We start from the raw sequence: 18,476 nt of genomic DNA, 5'->3' as shown, positions 1-18,476 counted from the left end.
AAGCGAGACGCCTTTTCAGGAAGAAAAAAGCAGAAGCAGAAAGGCGTGAGTGCGAGGAGCTTGAGCTGCTAGCCACCAGGAATAACGCCCGAAAATTCTACCAAAAATACGGCGACAGACGGAAGGTTTTAAGACCGGGGCAAACTCCTGTAGGAATGAAATCGGCGACCTCGTAACTGATGTCCAGAGAGTGCTTAGATTATGGAGGGAACACTTCTCTGCTCTCCTAAATGGAGGCAGCAATTCACCGCGCAGAGATGAAGAACCCGATCCCGCAATCGATGATGATGGAATATATGTCCGCCCGCCCGGTTATGACGAAGTTAGAATAGCAATAACCAGATTGAAAAACAACAAGGCCGTGGGCGCTGATGGATTGCCTGCGGAGCTATTCAAGTTCGGCGGCGAGGAGTTGGTAAGGCGCATGCAGCAGCTTCTTAGCAAAATATGGGCGAACGAAAGCATGCCCGACGGTTGGAATCTAAGTGTTCTTTGCCCAGTCCACAAGAAGGGGGATACTGCAAAATGCACCAACTATCGTGGAATCAGCCTTCTTAATATCGCATATAAGGTCCTTTCAAGTGTATTGTGCGAAAGATTGAAGCCCACCGTGAACCGGCTGATTGGACCTTATCAGTGCGGCTTCAGACCTGGTAAATCTACCATCGACCAGATTTTCACAATGCGCCAAGTCTTGGAAAAAACCCGTGAAAAGAGAATCGACACACATCACCTCTTCGTCGACTTTAAAGCCGCCTTCGACAGCACGAAAAGGAGCTGCCTATATGCCGCTATGTCTGAATTTGGTTTCCCCGCAAAACTTATACGGATGTGCAAAATGACGTTGAGCAACACCATCAGCTCAGTCAGAATTGGGAAGGACCTCTCCGAGCCGTTCGAAACTAAACGAGGTTTCAGACAGGGTGACCCCCTATCGTGCGATTTCTTTAATTTGATGCTGGAGAAAATTATACTAGCTGCAGAACTTAACCGCACTGGAACAATATACTATAAAAGCGTGCAATTACTGGCATATGCTGATGACATTGATATCATCGGCCTAAACACCCGCGCTGTTAGTTCTGCTTACTCCAAGCTGGAAAAAGAAGCGGTAAAGATGGGTTTGATGGTGAATGAGGACAAAACGAAGTACCTGCTGTCATCGAGCAAAGAGTCAGCGCATATGCGCCTTGGCAACCACGCTACTGTTGGCAGCCATAATTTCGAAATAGTAAAAGACTTCGTTTATTTGGGAACCAGCATCAACATTAGCAACAACATCAGCACTGAAATCCAGCGAAGAATCAATCTTGCCAATAAATGCTACTTTGGACTAGGTAGGCAATTGAAAAGTAAAGTCCTCTCTCGGCGAACGAAAATCATACTCTACAAGTCACTTATCGTACCCGTCCTCCTATATGCGGCAGAAGCATGGACCATGACAACAGCAGATGAAGCGGCTTTGGGAGTGTTCGAGAGAAAAGTTCTTCGAAAGATTTATGGACCTCTACGCGTTGGCGATGGCGAGTACCGAAGAAGATTTAATGATGAGCTGTACGAGCTATACGCAGACATCAACATAGTCCAGCGAATTAAAACGCAGCGGCTGCGCTGGCTAGGCCATGTTATGCGAATGAAAGATGATGCTCCGGCCAAGAAAGTGTTTCTATCGGAACCCGCCTATGGAAGCAGAGGTAGAGGGCGGCCCCCACTCCGTTGGAAGGACCAGGTGGAAAACGATTTAAACTCCCTTGGTGTGACCAATTGGCGCCGGTTGGCGGAGCGAAGGAGCGACTGGCGCGCCTTGTTGGACGGCCATAACCGTTTAGACGGTTAAGCGCCAATTAAGTAAGTAAGTAAGAAGGGATCACAACAGAAAAATGCCGGAGTTATTAAATGTTTCAAGTGCGGCAACCCAGGTCATATTGCACGACATTGCAGCACCGGTCCCAATAGCTCCAACAATGTGGGTGGCCGTAAACGCAGAGCTGAAGGAGATGAGCAAATCTCCAAGTCAACTCAATCGTTAAACTAAAGCGAGTCAGCCGCAAGGGGCGACAACTGGCTCCCTCAATTGAATGCCCCATAATCTCTATCTCACAAATTGGAAGAAGGTCAAACAATCTTACTGTCGGAGGACATGTGGATGGAAAGAAACGTTTTCTGACTGTAGATACGGGTGCATCTCATTCCATCATTCGAGCGGATTTAGTCAACAAGAAGATAACACCATTGCATGGAGCAAGATTGCGTACAGCCACTGGAGAAGACAGCACGGTTCTAGGAAAAGTATCATGTGAAGTCGCAATTGGGTACGTCACGGTAGTACACAATTTTATAGTGGCAGAGATTGTTGATGAAATCATAATTGGAGTGGACTTCTTAATCGACCAAGGCATCAAGATCGACATGCAAAGCAAGACGATGCGATATAAGAACATGGATGTACCACTTAATTTCGGCTACGAGAAAGGCTACAGCAGTAAACGAGTGCTGGTGGAAGAGAGTCAGCGAATACCACCAAAATCCGAAGCAGTCATCTGGGCAAAGGTTGATGGAGATTGTGGGACAAACAAATTGTGGGTTGTCGAAGCAGCAAACAAATCAGCACTGAACATACTTGTAGGAAAAACCCTGGCTATGACAAAACAAGATGGACGTATTCCGGTAAGAGTACTCAATGAGTTCAATTCACCACTCAAACTGACTAAAGGAGCTATTTTGGGAAGATGCCAAGAGGCTGAAGTAGTTATTAACTGTGAACAGCTCCAGGAACACGTTTCAGCTAGTAATACTAATCTTTCAAATGACATCACGGCATGGACGCAGGGGCTAGGGGAAGCATATCAGAGTAAGGCAAAGCAACTGCTCCTAAAGTACGCGAACATATTTGACCAGGATGGTTCTAAACCAGGCCGCACCAACGTTGTGAAACATCAAATTGACACTGGAGATGCGAGGCCGATCCGTCAAGCTCCACGTAGTGTTCCACTGGCGAAGCGGGAAGCTGTGAGTCAAATTATACAAGAATTGAGCGACAGCGGCGTCATCGAACCATCAGCTAGTCCCTGGAGCTCACCGGTAGTACTTGTAAAGAAGAAGGATGGAAAAATGAGGTTTTGCGTGGACTACCGGAAGTTGAATGACGTTACGAAAAAGGATAGCTACCCATTGCCAAGAATTGACGACACTCTGGACTCGCTCTCTGGTACGAAATGGTTTTCCACACTGGACTTGAAAAGCGGCTACTGGCAAGTGGAGGTAAAGGAGGAAGACAAAGAGAAAACAGCCTTCAGCGTCGGAGATGGTCTTTGGCAATTTACAGTAATGCCCTTTGGACTATGTAATGCACCAGCTACTTTCGAGAGACTCATGGATCAGGTATTGAAAGGACTACATTGGAAAACATGCTTGGTGTACCTGGACGACATCATCGTATTGGGCAAGAATTTCGATGAACATCTTAAGAACTTGGAGAAAGTTTTCCAAAGAATAGCTGGCGCTGGTCTGAAGTTAAGTCCCAAAAAGTGTGCGCTGTTTAAAAAGGAAGTAAATTATTTGGGTCACAAGGTAACGACAGAGGGCATCTGCACTGCGAACGAAAAGATAGAGGCTGTAAAGGATTGGCCAAGACCACAGAACCTACATGAATTAAGAAGTTTCCTTGGGCTGTGCACATATTACCGCCGATTTGTACCAAATTTTTCCAGCGTAGCCCATAGCCTCCATGAGCTTACAAGAAAAAATAAAGCTTTTGAATGGAAGAAGGAGCAAGAAGTGGCTTTCCAAACATTGAAGGAGCGTTTGTGCACTGCCCCAATGTTAGCATATCCGATTCCAGGAGCAACATTTATTCTAGATACAGATGCGAGTGGATATGCTATAGGAGGCGTTTTATCACAACTGGTCGATGGACAGGAGAAGGTAGTTGCATATTACAGCCGTTCGATTGGAAAACCAGAGAGGAACTACTGCGTTACGCGGAGAGAGCTGTTGGCATTGGTAGAGTGCGTTAAACATTTTCACAAATACCTCTACGACCAGCGATTCCGTGTCAGGACAGATCACGCAGCTTTAAAATGGCTACTGCAGTTCCGTAATCCGGAAGGACAATTGGCACGGCGGATCGAGCGACTACAAAGCTATAACTTTTCCATTGAGCATCGAAAAGGTAGTACCCATGGAAATGCCGATGCAATGTCACGAAGACCATGTAGTTTGGAATGCAAGCACTGTTCAAAAGCCGAGGCTAAAGAAGACATTATAGACGTCCGGCTAATGACTATAACATGTACAGATGAATGGGACAAAGAACAGCTAAGAAAGTGCCAGCTAGAAGATGCAGATCTGTCACGTGTTATGCAAGGGCTCGAACGAAATGAAAGACCAAACAGAGAAGAGATGTCAGCAGAGAGTCCCATTGCGAAGTTATATTGGGCACAGTGGAACAGTTTAGAATTGATATCCGGTTGCCTTCATCGAGTATGGGAGAGTGAGGATGGTAAATACAATAATAAACTGATTGTTGTTCCCAGAAAGAGGATTCCTGATGTGCTCAGCGAGCTGCATAATGGTCCAAGCGGAGGTCATCTTGGAATCACGAAGACGCTCGAGAAGATTAAACAGAGATTCTATTGGGTTGGTTGCCGTCAGTCGGTCACTGAGTGGATTGCGAACTGCGAGTTTGCAGCAGAGCGAAAGGGCCCAGAACACGAAGTCATGGCCAGATGAAGCAATATAACTCAGGTGCGCCATTTGAAAGGATCGCTATGGATGTCGCCGGTCCATTTCCTACTAGCAACGGCGGAAACAAATATGTACTGGTAGTTATGGATTATTTCAGCAAATGGCCAGAGGTATACCCAATCCCAAATCAAGAAGCGGAAACGGTAGCAGAAGTGTTTATAAACAATTGGGTTGCAAGGTATGGTGTACCAATGGAGTTACATTCTGACCAAGGTAGGAATTTCGAATCAGCTGTATTCCAGGAAATGTGTAAGTCATTGGGCACTCGAAAAACACGGACAACTGCATTGCATCCTCATTCCGATGGTATGGTAGAACGATTCAATAGAACATTGGAGGAGCACTTAAGGAAAGTAGTGGACAAGTACCATAAAGAATGGGATACCCGCATACCATTATTCTTGATGGCTTACCGATCAGCAGTGCATGAGACAACGGGCCAAACCACTGCAAAAGTAATTTTTGGCAATGACCTTAGACTGCCAGCTGATTTGAAGTTTGGGATAGATGCCAATGCGGAGAGAAATGTCAGGAAATCCACTAGTGATTTGGAAGAAGAGCTAAGAGAAATACATGATCTGATAAGGCAACGAACAAAGATTATGAGTGACAAGATGAAAGCCAGATACGATAAAGCAATTAATTCAGAAGGTTTTCAGGAAGGAGATTTGGTGCTGTTATACAACCCGCAACGAAAAAAAGGTTTGTCCCCGAAATTGCAGTGTAATTGGGAAGGCCCATACAAAGTTGTAAAACGGATCAACGATGTAGTATACCGCATACAAACCATCGGTAAACCACGAACCAAAATGAAAGTGGTCCATTTGGAAAGGCTGGCAACGTTTAGATCGGGAGATTTGTCTGATCGGGACGATCAGACTTAGGTGGAGGGCAGTGTCACGGATATTAACATCACTAAGTTATACCATCACTAAGGCGATGCCAAGGTCACGATAAGCAGTATTTACGTCAATAATCAAATCATGTATACACATATATAAGGCAGCCGAAAGATGTCACACACAGATGCATTTACTTATACGCCTATGTATGCGCGAGAGACTGTAAACTACAAACTTTCACATCAATAATTCAATCATTATGTATCTACATAAACGAATAAATAATTGCGTCTACACATATGTACGTATACGAACATCGGAGCGGCAATGCACAAACACATCTGAGTTGTCACAAGAGAGAGCAATAATTTGTGCACGTAGTTGTGGCTGGCGATTTTGTAGCGAACTAACTAGTAACTTCTGGAAATCGAAGAGCCTAGAAGTATGCAGCGTAAACTATAAAAGCGGGGCAGGCGAGTAAGAAGTAATTCAGTTTGATTTGAGTTGTCAAGCAGTTTGATTAAGACGATATCTAGCGAGCAATAGCAGTGTTATTTTGAATAGTAGAGTTTCATTGAGCTATCAATCAGTGTGGTTATTAAGCAAGCTATTCGTTGCACAGTTTGTTATTGTGAAGTACTTTAATAAAGGCCATTTTGCATTATTACAAATTGGAGTTATTTATTCAACAGTTTAGTGATTCGAACTTAGCAGAGGATTGCAAATAAGAGGATTTGCAAGCAAATTCGTTACAATATATATTTTTTTTTTTAATTTTTTCATAACTTCTGTTTTGTTATCAATTTTTTTATTCAAATTTATTAACTCTTTTCTTTTTAACACGGCTTATATTAGCTTCACTTGTATGTTTGTAACTCTAGGCTAGGTGCGCAAAGAGACCCATCTAGTGGCAATTATTGAAGAAGGCAGTGGTTAAATAACTCGCTACAAAACGAGTTGTGCTTAATAGCCTCTGTGCTACGGTGTGTTTAGTTTTTTTAACTATATTTATTATTAATAAGTTATTTACTGGCAAAATTTTACATGATAGCATTCTTTATATTATTCTTAAGTAGTAGGGGAGCCATCTTCAATTAATGTAGTACCTACATGTTGATAAGGCAAAAATAAACAAAGTTTTGCATAAAAATTTAAATCACAAAAACCACTATTAAATACTAATTAATTTATAAATATAAAATAAAAGTATGCATACATAAATATTTATAAAATCGTTTATTTAAAAATTTTACATAAATGGTAAAAAGTCAAAATATGATGTTGAAAAATTATAAGAAGCGCTAAAACTATTGAAAATCAAAAATAAAGAAATTAATAGAAAAAAATTATTGCTAACTACGTTTTATTGTTCAAAAAGCATATCCCTGCCTGTATAGGACATATACATGCATATAAATGCGTGGAAAGTCAGGAGTAGGCTTGGGGATATATTGAACTAAAGAACGAAAGAACTAGATCTTTTAATTGAACTAGTTCGCTAGTCCGTTCAGTAAAATGAAATAAACTTTTATGTGGCAACTTTGCAAATTAAAATTTCAACATGTATGGCAACTCACTTCTTTGCCAAAATTAAAACAGCTGATCGAATTTCGCGATGTTTACCGCCATATCACAATTTTGTGAAGGTTTACAATTTATTTTAGAAGTTAATTCTTTTAAATATAATAGCAAGTATTTCCATTCACTTCGTTTTCTGACGTCGTCGCGTCAAGTTCGGTTTTCCCCACAACTCAACCGCGTGCTATCAAGGGGCTTTACTCACGCGGTTTGAGAATAAAATGGCGGATAGTGCGGGAGTCGAAAAGACAATATTAATTAAAAATACTTACAAATTGTGCGATTTATTGTAAAAATATGCAAATTGTGCATATAAATAACAAATGAAATTGATAACCTGGCGTGGGCCACATAATACCAACTCGATTTACGTAAAACTGTCGTAACGGGAAAATCATTGAAGACACTTGGCAACAAGCCACTGAAAATTAATGTTTTTACATACATACAAATGGAAATAAAATTCTCGGAAATAAACGGGACAATTTAACGGAGTAACTAAAATGTACAGTCATGTACACATAACCTGAATAAATATAAAATATAATAATGGAAAAGACGAAAATTACCAAAATTGGACAAAAACAACAATGGAATGGACTGGGGAATCTGTATATATTAAATTAAAACTTACAAAATACACAAATTAAATAAACGAAAAATAATTACCAAAATTGGACAAAAACAACAATGGAATGGACTGGTGGAATCGAGATAAAACTTACCGGATTAGACAAATTGGATTTGAATCATACAACCAAAAAGTGATATTTAAACAAAGAAAGTGGACAAAAATACCAACTCAAACTGAAAATTAACAAAAATTGAAACTATTGTGATATGAAGATTTGGAAAATATCAACAAATTAAAGACCTTTACCAAATTAAATTGGACATAAACACAAATTTTATAAATAATCAAACATACATATAACTATAATTTGAAAATAACCTGGCGTGGTGCCATGAAAAAACCAGTTAACAAAGCACATAATTAAATACAAATAGCAAGCTACTACACATGGTTCTGGCCAGTTGGTATTACCATTGTGTATTAGTGGAGCCTAAATTACTTACATACTATGGAAAGTTAATCCAGAAATTAATCATTTTATGCATTGGACAATAACCTGGAACTGGGACTTTCAAATATAAGAAGGTCCTCCTCCATGCAATCAAATCCCAAAAAAAAAAAAAAAAAAGTATTTCCATTTTGCTTTCATAAATTTAACTATAAAAATGTGTGCTTAATACATAATTTGTTTCAGATGCCAAAGCGAAGTGAAATATGGAAGCGCTTTAAAAAAAGTCGTGAAGAAAACAAAATGAAATGCAAGTACTGCCGAATTTCCATAGGTGTTGCTGGCGGCATATATCATGTTTAAATAAGGGAGTGAGTGGATTTGACATCCGAATTGGACAATTGAACTAGTTCAATTGGTTGAACAATAGTTCAATTAGGTGACCGAACTAAGAGCCAAATGAACTAGTTCGATGGACTGAACGAACTAGAAGTGAACTAATATTTTCATTGAACTAAAAAATTAAACTCTAGTATGTACATTAACCTGGGTCAATTTGTATGGACGAAAGTTAACCGCCATCGATTTTTCGATAGGATTTGGGCTCAGGAAAAATATATATATATTTTTTTTTTTTTCAAAAAACTGTTGTAAAAACGTTGGCGATAAAAGTTTTTGGAAAAAAAAAATACTTTTGGGGTTTTGGGGAGTGTTTTGGTCGAAAAATTTACCCTTTCGCCATTTTTTTTTTCGCAGGCTCGAAAACTATTTTTTTTGGGTATGCGTAGTGGAACTTTTTTTCCATGAGCCCAAATCCTATCGAAAAATCGATGGCGCGATATCGGTTAATAAATCGACCATTAGAATGGGTACATATTAAGTATGAACAGTATACATGCACAAAGATAAATTCAAAGGCGCATAGTCACATGCCAACCTAATAAAAACGTACTGCGATTTTTCAGCACACGCACTTAAACGGCTTTTTTACCGAAATAAGCATGCGTTGCGACAATGTAAAACATGTATGCAAACTTCAAGCCGAAATGTAACGCAGAACAAAAATTGGGAATCGAGGTAGCTTAGCTTTTTACGCAGTAATTTCAATTTCGGTTGCTCTCATACAAGTTGTATGTGCATGAGACATTTTTGACAGAAAATGACTTGCGTGCGTTTATATTAGGATGATCTGTCATAGTCAAAATAAAATAGATTTCAAATTTAGGTGCAGCTTTTTTACATTATTTTCTATGAGATATCTATCAAAAAAAGCCGCAACTAAATTTAAAACTTATTTTATTTTGACTATGACTATGCGCCAAACTATTTAACATAAGAATTGTATTTCCATTCTAATAATAATTTGTTTTGCCGACACGTAATTACGTGCGTTTAACAGCAATTACTAGCCGGTTTTGTCCAATCATAAAAGTATTCTGGTAGTGGTTCCTCATCAACAATATCTCTCCTGTTTATGCAAACACTACCGTTATATAGCTGCTGCATACCATCTTCATTCACCTTATGCTTTACTATATGATAGCGTTCCCTTCAAAAAACGCGAGTACTCCATAAATAATGTAAGGAATACTCCTTTGGGAGTATAGGAGTGCTCCAAAACTAATCGGTATTCATACAAAAAATGTGCTCCAATGAACATTGCGATGTCCTAGGAGAGGAGTAGGTGATCCCACTCTCGCTTTGTTTGTGAGTATTCCATAGAGTACATACGTGAGAGTACTTTCCAAAGTACTTTCACTGTTGTACTCCATGGAGCACCCACAGAGAATCATATGCCAAAGTACTAAAGAGGAATTGTGTCGGAAAGAATTATCGAAGTGAATTTAATTTAAAATGAAAGTAAATGAAGAGGGGCATTTGCGTGAATAAAGAAACTAATATTTCTCTATACTATAGTATGTATACATAAAACCAGTGCGCATTTTATCAGAGTTGCCATAGTAAAATTTTATTATCAGTTATTTGTATGCAATATTTTACTTTTGGCAACTCTGTTCGATCGTCACCGTGTCGTGATCACGGTCGTTAAAAAACGAGCAATGATCGGCTGATGGTGGTCCGCAAACCCATTGCAAAGGAGTATTGTAAGAGTACTCCAACATGAAGAAAATGGAATACGTAATCCAACAATTTTTGCAGGATTGGTACTTACGTGGTTTACCCCATGTATCAAAGCGTGGATCATGTCGACGATAAACATAACGTAATGGTGCAATCCATAAACCCAATGAATCATCTTCATTTAAATAATTGGCAAGATTGAGCATTTCCAGCAATATGCTCACAAATTTTGTTGATAAATGATAATTTGGATCATGCCATTTTCCGTCGTGTTGAACTTTAGCTTTACCATAAAAGTAACCCCAATAGAGCTCGGGTAATGTTTGCCCTTTATATTCGTTGCTCATTCGCGTCAGTTTACTATCATAGGAAATCAGTTCATTCAACAAAACATCCAATTTTACATAGCTATCATCATCGACTTTAAGTAAATAACTAAATTCATATTGATTAGTAATGCCTCGATGGAGTGCAAAACTTTTTTTGTTAAATTTAGAAAACTTTCGCTTATGCGTGGCAATAGTAAAATATCTTCATAGAATCGCCGCCCACGTTCCAATTCAGCGCGCAAATCGTCTGGTATTTAGCCAAGTTTGTCGCATTGCTTGTTGCCGCTTAAAGTTTTCTGGATTTGTTAATATTAATATCATAAGGAAGATATCCGGCTCTGGCTCCTTATGATTGACATCACCTCCATGCCTTGTCTACTTTGAGCATTATACTAGAAAAGTAACAGCCGCAGAAGAAAGCAACTACTGCTGTGAAAAGTATTACTAAATGATTTGTGCGTCTCATATCATTAGATTGTATTGGCCTTCTAAAAGTGGGTTTCTTCATTTGCGCCGCTCAGTTTTTCAGTGAAAATGGATAGATATTATCTGAAATAATAAGAATATCAGTTAAGAATTTTACAAAACTGCATCTTTAATCTGACATATTAATGCCTATACTATCTTGCATTCTCCCAACTTATATAGTACAATGACTTTTATTTCTTTGAAATATTGCTAATTTTGCGCTATGCTAGAGAATAATGTAGTACGAAATGTTGTAACGTATGAAATTAAAGGGCCTATTACGGTACACAACTCAACTTGGTTGGGTTGTAATTAAAACAACTCAACTTTCAGACAACTCAACTCCTGTTTGGTATTACGAATTACAACTTATTTCAGTTGAAGTTGAATTGGTGCTGCCAAGCTAAGAAAGTGATGATTTGACAGATAAATGAACAGCTGATCAATTTGTGGCAGAAATTTAAGCATTTTCAAATGTGATTTTTTTATTAATGTTATATGAAATCTATTTTATAATGGCGAAAATGTTGGTTATTGACATGTTGCGAATATGGAAAACATTCGCGTGATCATTCCAATCCCTTGGAACTACCAAGCACCAAGTAAGAAAATGTTTAAGTGGCAAATAATGAGCTTCATATGAAGTTATTTTGCAGATTGGAAAGGAAGCATTTTACTCAGTGCTAAACAAAATTAAGGACCATTTCCGCATACGCGTTCGTATTTTAAAATTATGCGCCACACTCCGATTCCTTGCTGACGGCATCTATCAAATATGCTGTGGAAATGATTTTGGTGTTGGACTGGTTTTAGATATAATTGAGGAGCGTATTCGTGCGAAGTAGATTAAAACCCTAACAGAAAAAACTGTATTTTACTCAAATAGGATTCCCAGGAGTAGGGATTAGTATCAATGGTACTCGCATAATTTCACCTATTTTGGCTGCATCCGAACTGCGACCAGCCTCGTCCAACATGGAATGTCGCTACATAAAGTCAAAAAGTTATTCAATGTAATTCGTTTAAACGTTGGTTTTTCTAGAAATGTGTACAAAATTGTTGATTATTGTTTGATTAACAAAGGTTTAACTACCGGCTTTACATTTTTTGTTTTTTTTTTTGGTAACGTTTTATAAGCCCGTGTACCATCTAACTCTTATCAAAGGTGGTATCAAAAGACGGGTTTCCATCTCCGTTTTTAGGATTCGAAAGCGAAAATTTTATTTCTTTCGAAAGATATTTACAAAGACCCACAAAATGGCCCGAGAGGGTCCGAAATATGAGGCCCGGTCCACAGTTTTTTTGCACAGAACATCTTTCTGCGTTGGCGGCCTTTGGCCGCGATTCGTAAAAATAATCCTGGTTGGGTCCACCACCTTTCTGCATTGCTGTTTACAAAAAATCTGGCAAAACACAACAACCACATGAAATTAGATTTTATTAGAATTAATTTTTGTGGTAATTCTTTACGACAGCATGACACTGCTAATACGTGTCCAAAAATATCGAGAGAGGTATTAAACGACGCGTCTTGACATCAGTATTAATAATCCGAAGGCGGAAAATACAAATTTTAACTCGTTCAAAAGATATTAAACACAAACCGAAAAAAGACAACAACATTACAACAACCACATGAAAATCGCCAACTTCAACTGAAAATATCTCCGGACAGAGATAAAATGTTTATTTTCCGCCTTCGGTTCTCGAGATTAAAACGCGTCTTTTGGAACCTCTCTCGATATTTTTGGACGCGTATTAGCAGTGTCATGCTGTCGTAAAGAATTACAATTTTTGTTTTCGGATTCTTAAATCGGAGGTCGAAACGTGTCTTTTGACCTTGAAAATTTTTGTTAAAAATTAGGTGGTGAACCGTCTTCTAAAACGTAACATTTTTTTCAAAACAACTGCAAAATTGTATGAGACAACTGCTAGTAAGCAGTTGTAAGATTTTGACGTCTTTGACAACTACACCAACACAAGGTTGTAAACGGCAATGCCACAAAAAGTTGTAAGGCTAGACAACTCAACCGAAATTTTTTTTTGACAGGTTGAGTTGTAATCTGTAATACCAAATTGCGAAATTTCAACCCAACCAGAGTTGAGTTGTAAACGGTAATAGGGGCATAAGAGACACGACTACACGGCTTGCTGGTCACATGATACAATGGATTTCCAGACCATATCCGTAGATAACACCATGATAAAAATATTATCATGTATCATGCGTTCATGTTGACTCTGGCATAAGATCATTATCACCAACCGTTAGTCACCAGCTGCTTTAATTCTGTTTATTGTGGTTGTTACGCCTACGTGTGTTTACATTTTTATGTTTGAATTTCAACATGGTCGCTTTGCTTGTTACGGTACCACCAATAGAATGTACATTAGACTGGGTCGATTTATTAACCGATATCGCGCCATCGATTTTTCGATAGGATTTGGGCTCAGGAAAAAAGTTCCACTACGCATACCCCAAAAAAAAAAATGTTCGGGCCTGCGAAAAAAATGTCGAAAGGGTTAATTTTTCGACGAAAACACTCCCCAAAACCCAAAACTGTTGTTTTTTGAAAAAAAAATATTTTTTGGGTTTTGGGGAGTGTTTTGGTCGAAAAATTTACCCTTTCGCTATTTTTTTTTCGCAGGCTAGAAAATTATTTTTTTGGGTATGCGTAGTGGAACTTTTTTTCCTGAGCCCAAATCCTATCGAAAAATCGATGGCGCGATATCGGTCAACTTTCGTCCATACAAATCGACCCAGGTTAATGTACTAACGCCGCCGATAAACGCCACTTCCGCCGCCGATTTAGGTCGTTTTTCGCACGCCGCCGCCGAATGTCAAAAAGATCGGCGCGGCGGCGGCGGCGTCCGGCGCGTTACTATATTTTCTACTCGTTTAAGACTGTTTAGGCCATTTATTGTTCATGTCGGATATGGTCGAAAGTGGTATCAATGGATGCGCATCTCTGCCAGTTATAAGAAACTAATTGCTAATTTGCTAAGACGGCCCATACATGGCACAAGGATACTTGAGCCGTGTAATTGGCGTATAACTCTTTCTAACTGTTCAAAAGTTATTTAAAAAAACAGGCGTTTTCGATTTCAGCTTAACACGGACTTTGCATCACCAAAATTTTAAAATAAAACATTAAAAGAAAAGTTATATAATAAATTTATATGCTCACTTTGCATATTTTTTCGAAAAATTAATAATGAACAATGAATTCAAATAAAATGACCCTGGGCGAACATGTTTTCAAATTGTCCTCAAGTTGTTAAAAAAAAGCCAATACCCAAAAAGGTGTCGATTTAAAAAAAAAAAATTATATTGCGATTGGCTGAAAGAATAAGCGAAATCAGTGATGCAAGAGCCTTTAGTAAGTTCTAGGGGCATAAACACTCCTTTGAAGTGATTCTTACCTCATACTGAGGATATATGTAGTTTGAGAAGCGTTTGAAAAATCACTTGGGCTTCCATTGAAACATCTGTTGTCTATTTGCGAAACTATACAATAGCGCCTGAAACGTAAATTTTGATTTTCATACTTCATCCTTGAACACCTAAGACGCCCGGTTTGACATTTCCTAAAGTTGGCGGCCCTATTCAAAACTATTCCCTTGGAGTTAATCACATTGATTATAGCCTATCAACCAAGTTTAAATATCACCTACACGTTACGGCTCCTTTTACAAATGTGAATACGTAGTCACATATATTTACCAGGTGAGCCTTGTCCTTCGCAAGAACACTCAAAGTGGTGAAGCAAAAGCTTTCCTAAGACAGTCGAACTAATGACCGTGTGTGCTACTACCCTAACGTAGTGTACAGTCGAACTAGTCTAAAAACTGAAGCTACGGGATCATCCATAATGAGCTCTTATATCATAAGGCCGGAAAACAGCAGTTAACATCTTTCAACTTAAAATCGGTCGACTTTCAATCTAAAATATCGTTTTGATGTAACGAAGACTATTGAAATGAATGTTGTGAACCCAAACGTCTGCAAACTTTGGTCTACATTTTAAAAATTTTATCCAGGGTCCTTGTAAAATTTTAATTATGTAGATGCGCCGAGGATTATACGATTTTCACCCATAAGTTACGCAATGACATCCACTTAGAGGGCATCCTTGGCCGAATAGTCACTCCCTAACGTTTGAAGGTGTTTCTCTGGTGTAGCTTGGCAGCATAGCGCGACAAAAGCATCCGTTGGAAAGCCTTCGGAGCTACACCTAGAGCTTCTCGGAAAGTGACGTCGACGAAGGTATGAGTTCGAAGTCGCAGTCCTATAGCTTCTGTGCTGGCATATGGTGTGAGGGTCAGGAGGCGTGGTAGTGACTGGTGGTCGGGATTGCTACTGTTCTCACATCGGGAATTGTAGCTCTTAAAAACATCCGAAAAACTGGAGGCGCCCTGTGCCACGAGAGTCGTGAGTATTAATATACCATTAATAGCAACAGTAGGTCGTCTTTGTGCGTGACCGGCAAGGAGCCACAAATGATTTAAAGGAGTTGTGTTTGCGACGATTATTAGGAGTTATCCCTAGGTGAAACTACGCTTTGCACGAGATATACAGACACAAGTGTGACTATTTTATGTATCTCTATTTCTTTTCAGCAGACGCAGCAGTAACAATTCCAAAGACCGGGGTTAGATTCAAAGCCTCTCTGGAGCATGCGAACGAGGGACAATCCCTGGAGCTACTCCTCAACGCTCTGCGAGATCTTGAGGCAAAAACTCTGGATCTTTCCATAATGGCCAAAACGTTGATTTCCCTAAATACATACAAACAAAACCTTTCCTAAATATTATTTTTTTAAATAGAAAAATCAAGCTTTTTAAAGTAAGAACACCGGCGTACGCCAGCGCGCCGTCCACGCCGCCGCCGCCGATAAAGTGATCGTCGTAAACCTCTGGTACATATATAGGACAAGTGGGATACTTAGAGTCCGACCGATTAATCATCATCGGCCGTATCGGCTCTTAAAATTGGTATCGGCAATGGCCTTTTATGTATTTATGGTATGCTTTAATCAAATTTTATATTGGAAACCATGAAAACAACTCAAATATTAAAATTTTACATGAATACGACACTCTTGTTTTGAATTGCCTAATTATTTGATGTTAATTTTATATTCTTTAAATATTTTTTAACCCGAATTTCTCTTCTTTAGAGTTTGCATAAAAACTCAAAATATAATCATACCAAGTTTTTTCTTCAAATAAAAAAGTGTTTATATTTAGTTGCAACTTTTTTGACAGATAGCTCATAGAAAATTATGTCAAAAACCTTCAACTAAATTTAGAACCTATTTGATTTTGTATATAACTATGCGCCAATGCATTTAATCCTTGTACGTTGTTAGTTTGTAATTGACTGGACTTCAAAAGCGCATGCTCAAAAAATTGTGGAAAATGCTAAAGAATATGTCGCAGTTTTCCTGTAAGGATATAAAAACTCGAATTACAATATTTTTTCAAAACTTTTTTGCACCATGAAAAAGCCAGCATTGGTCAGAAAAAATAGCTGTGTTTTTTTTCACATCTATATACGTTTACGCTTAAACTTTATATGCACTGCTAAGCGACAAACTTAAATACACCTCTGAAATTGCTGGGCATAAAATGGGTACTACTAAATTTCAATACGCATTATTCTCAGATGTAACTGAAATGTGTGTCTATGTTTCACCCTCTGCACTAATTTTATGTATTCTATGCGCGTCCACTATCCCTGCAAAAATTGTTGGATTACGTGTTCAATTTTCTTCATATTGGAGTACTCTAACAATACTCCTTTGCAATGCGTTTGCGGACCACCATCAGCCGATCATTCCTCGTTTTTTAACGACCGTGATCACGACACGATGACGATCGAACAGAGTTGCCAAAAGTAAAATATTGCATACAAATAACTGATAATATAACTTTACTATGGCAACTCTGATAAAATGCAACCGCGCACTGGTTTTATGTATACATACTATAGTATAGAGAAATATTAGTTTCTTTATTCACGCAACTACTAAATAACAAAAGAATATTCGTAGTATAAAATATAAAAGTTGTATTGCACCTCTTCATTTACTTTCATTTTAAATTAAATTCACTTCGATAATTCTTTCCGACGCAATTCCTCTTTAGTACTTTGCATATGATCCTCTGTGGGTGCTCCATGGAGTACTACAGTGAAAGTACTTTGGAAAGTACTCGCACGTATGTTCACTATGGAATACTCACAAACAAAGCGAGAGTGGGATCACCTACTCCTCTCCTAGGACATCTCAATGTTAATTGGAACACATTTTTTTATGAATACAGATTAGTTTTGGAACACTCCTATACTCCTAAAGGAGTATTCCTTACACTATTTATAGAGTACTCGCGTTTTTTTGAAGGGTATTCCATTACAGTATTCCCCACTTTAATATAATACGGCATGACCGCTCACACAGAAAAGGCGGAGGTGCGGCAATTTATTGTAGGTCTAACCTGTCAATTAAAACCTTGGCAGTTTCAAATCCGACTGAAACGGAATTTATTATTGCAGAAATTTCTAACAACGGAACTAAAGTATTAGTATTATGTGTGTATAACCCTCATAAGTGTTGCACGTTAGATTCTTATTTTGCTGTTTAATCTACGTATATAATTGATTATGAGCGTTATGTTATTTATCTATTTTTTATATCGGAGCATGACTTGCTATTTTGTTCACTTGACGTGTCATTTAATTGTCCTAATTGTAGTACTTTCGTGTATCGTGACTTGAAGTCGGTGAACGTCAGTAATTTGTACGCTAGTCTGTCTTATGTTAATTGGTCTGAATGTTGGTTATAGAGACTGTAGACGAAAAACTTGATTTTTAAATACTGTAACGAATTTGCTGCAAATCCTCTTATTTGCAATCCTCTGCTAAGTTCGAATCACTAAACTGTTGAATAAATAACTCCAATTTGTAATAATGCAAAATGGCCTTTATTAAAGTACTTCACAATAACAAACTGTGCAACGAATAGCTTGCTTAATAACCACACTGATTGATAGCTCAATGAAACTCTACTATTCAAAATAACACTGCTATTGCTCGCTAGATATCGTCTTAATCAAACTGCTTGACAACTCAAATCAAACTGAATTACTTCTTACTTGCTTGCCCCGCTTTTATAGTTTACGCTGCATACTTCTAGGCTCTTCGATTTCCAGAACTTACTAGTTGTTTCGGCTACAAAATCGCCAGCCACAACTACGTGCACAAATTATTGCTCTCTCTTGTGACAACTCAGATAAGATATATGCATGTGTTTGTGCATTGCCGCTCCGCTGCTCGTATACGTACATATGTGTAGACGCAATTATTTATTCGTTTATGTAGATACATAAAGATTGAATTATTTATGTGA

At 38.5% G+C, this 18,476-nt stretch overlaps 1 protein-coding gene and 1 pseudogene across 1 annotated transcript in view; one reads left to right on the top strand and one right to left on the bottom strand.

Annotated features, from left to right (window-relative positions):
• Window positions 1–7,211: 7,211 nt before the first annotated feature.
• lt (vacuolar protein sorting-associated protein light) overlaps window positions 7,212–18,476 on the top strand; it is a 60,009-nt gene continuing 48,744 nt past the window's right edge. The window contains exons 1-2 of the mRNA XM_067765040.1: window positions 7,212–7,276; window positions 8,435–8,559. The gene's annotated coding sequence lies outside the window, so the exon portion shown is untranslated. The remainder of the gene's footprint in view (window positions 7,277–8,434; window positions 8,560–18,476) is intronic.
• Window positions 9,581–11,192, bottom strand: LOC137241494 (beta-1,3-galactosyltransferase 6-like; annotated as a pseudogene).

This window comes from Eurosta solidaginis, chromosome 2, assembly GCF_040869045.1.
Source record: "Eurosta solidaginis isolate ZX-2024a chromosome 2, ASM4086904v1, whole genome shotgun sequence".
Taxonomy (NCBI): domain Eukaryota; kingdom Metazoa; phylum Arthropoda; class Insecta; order Diptera; family Tephritidae; genus Eurosta; species Eurosta solidaginis.
Note: the sequence above shows the minus strand (reverse complement) of the source record. Positions and strands in the feature narration are given on the sequence as shown.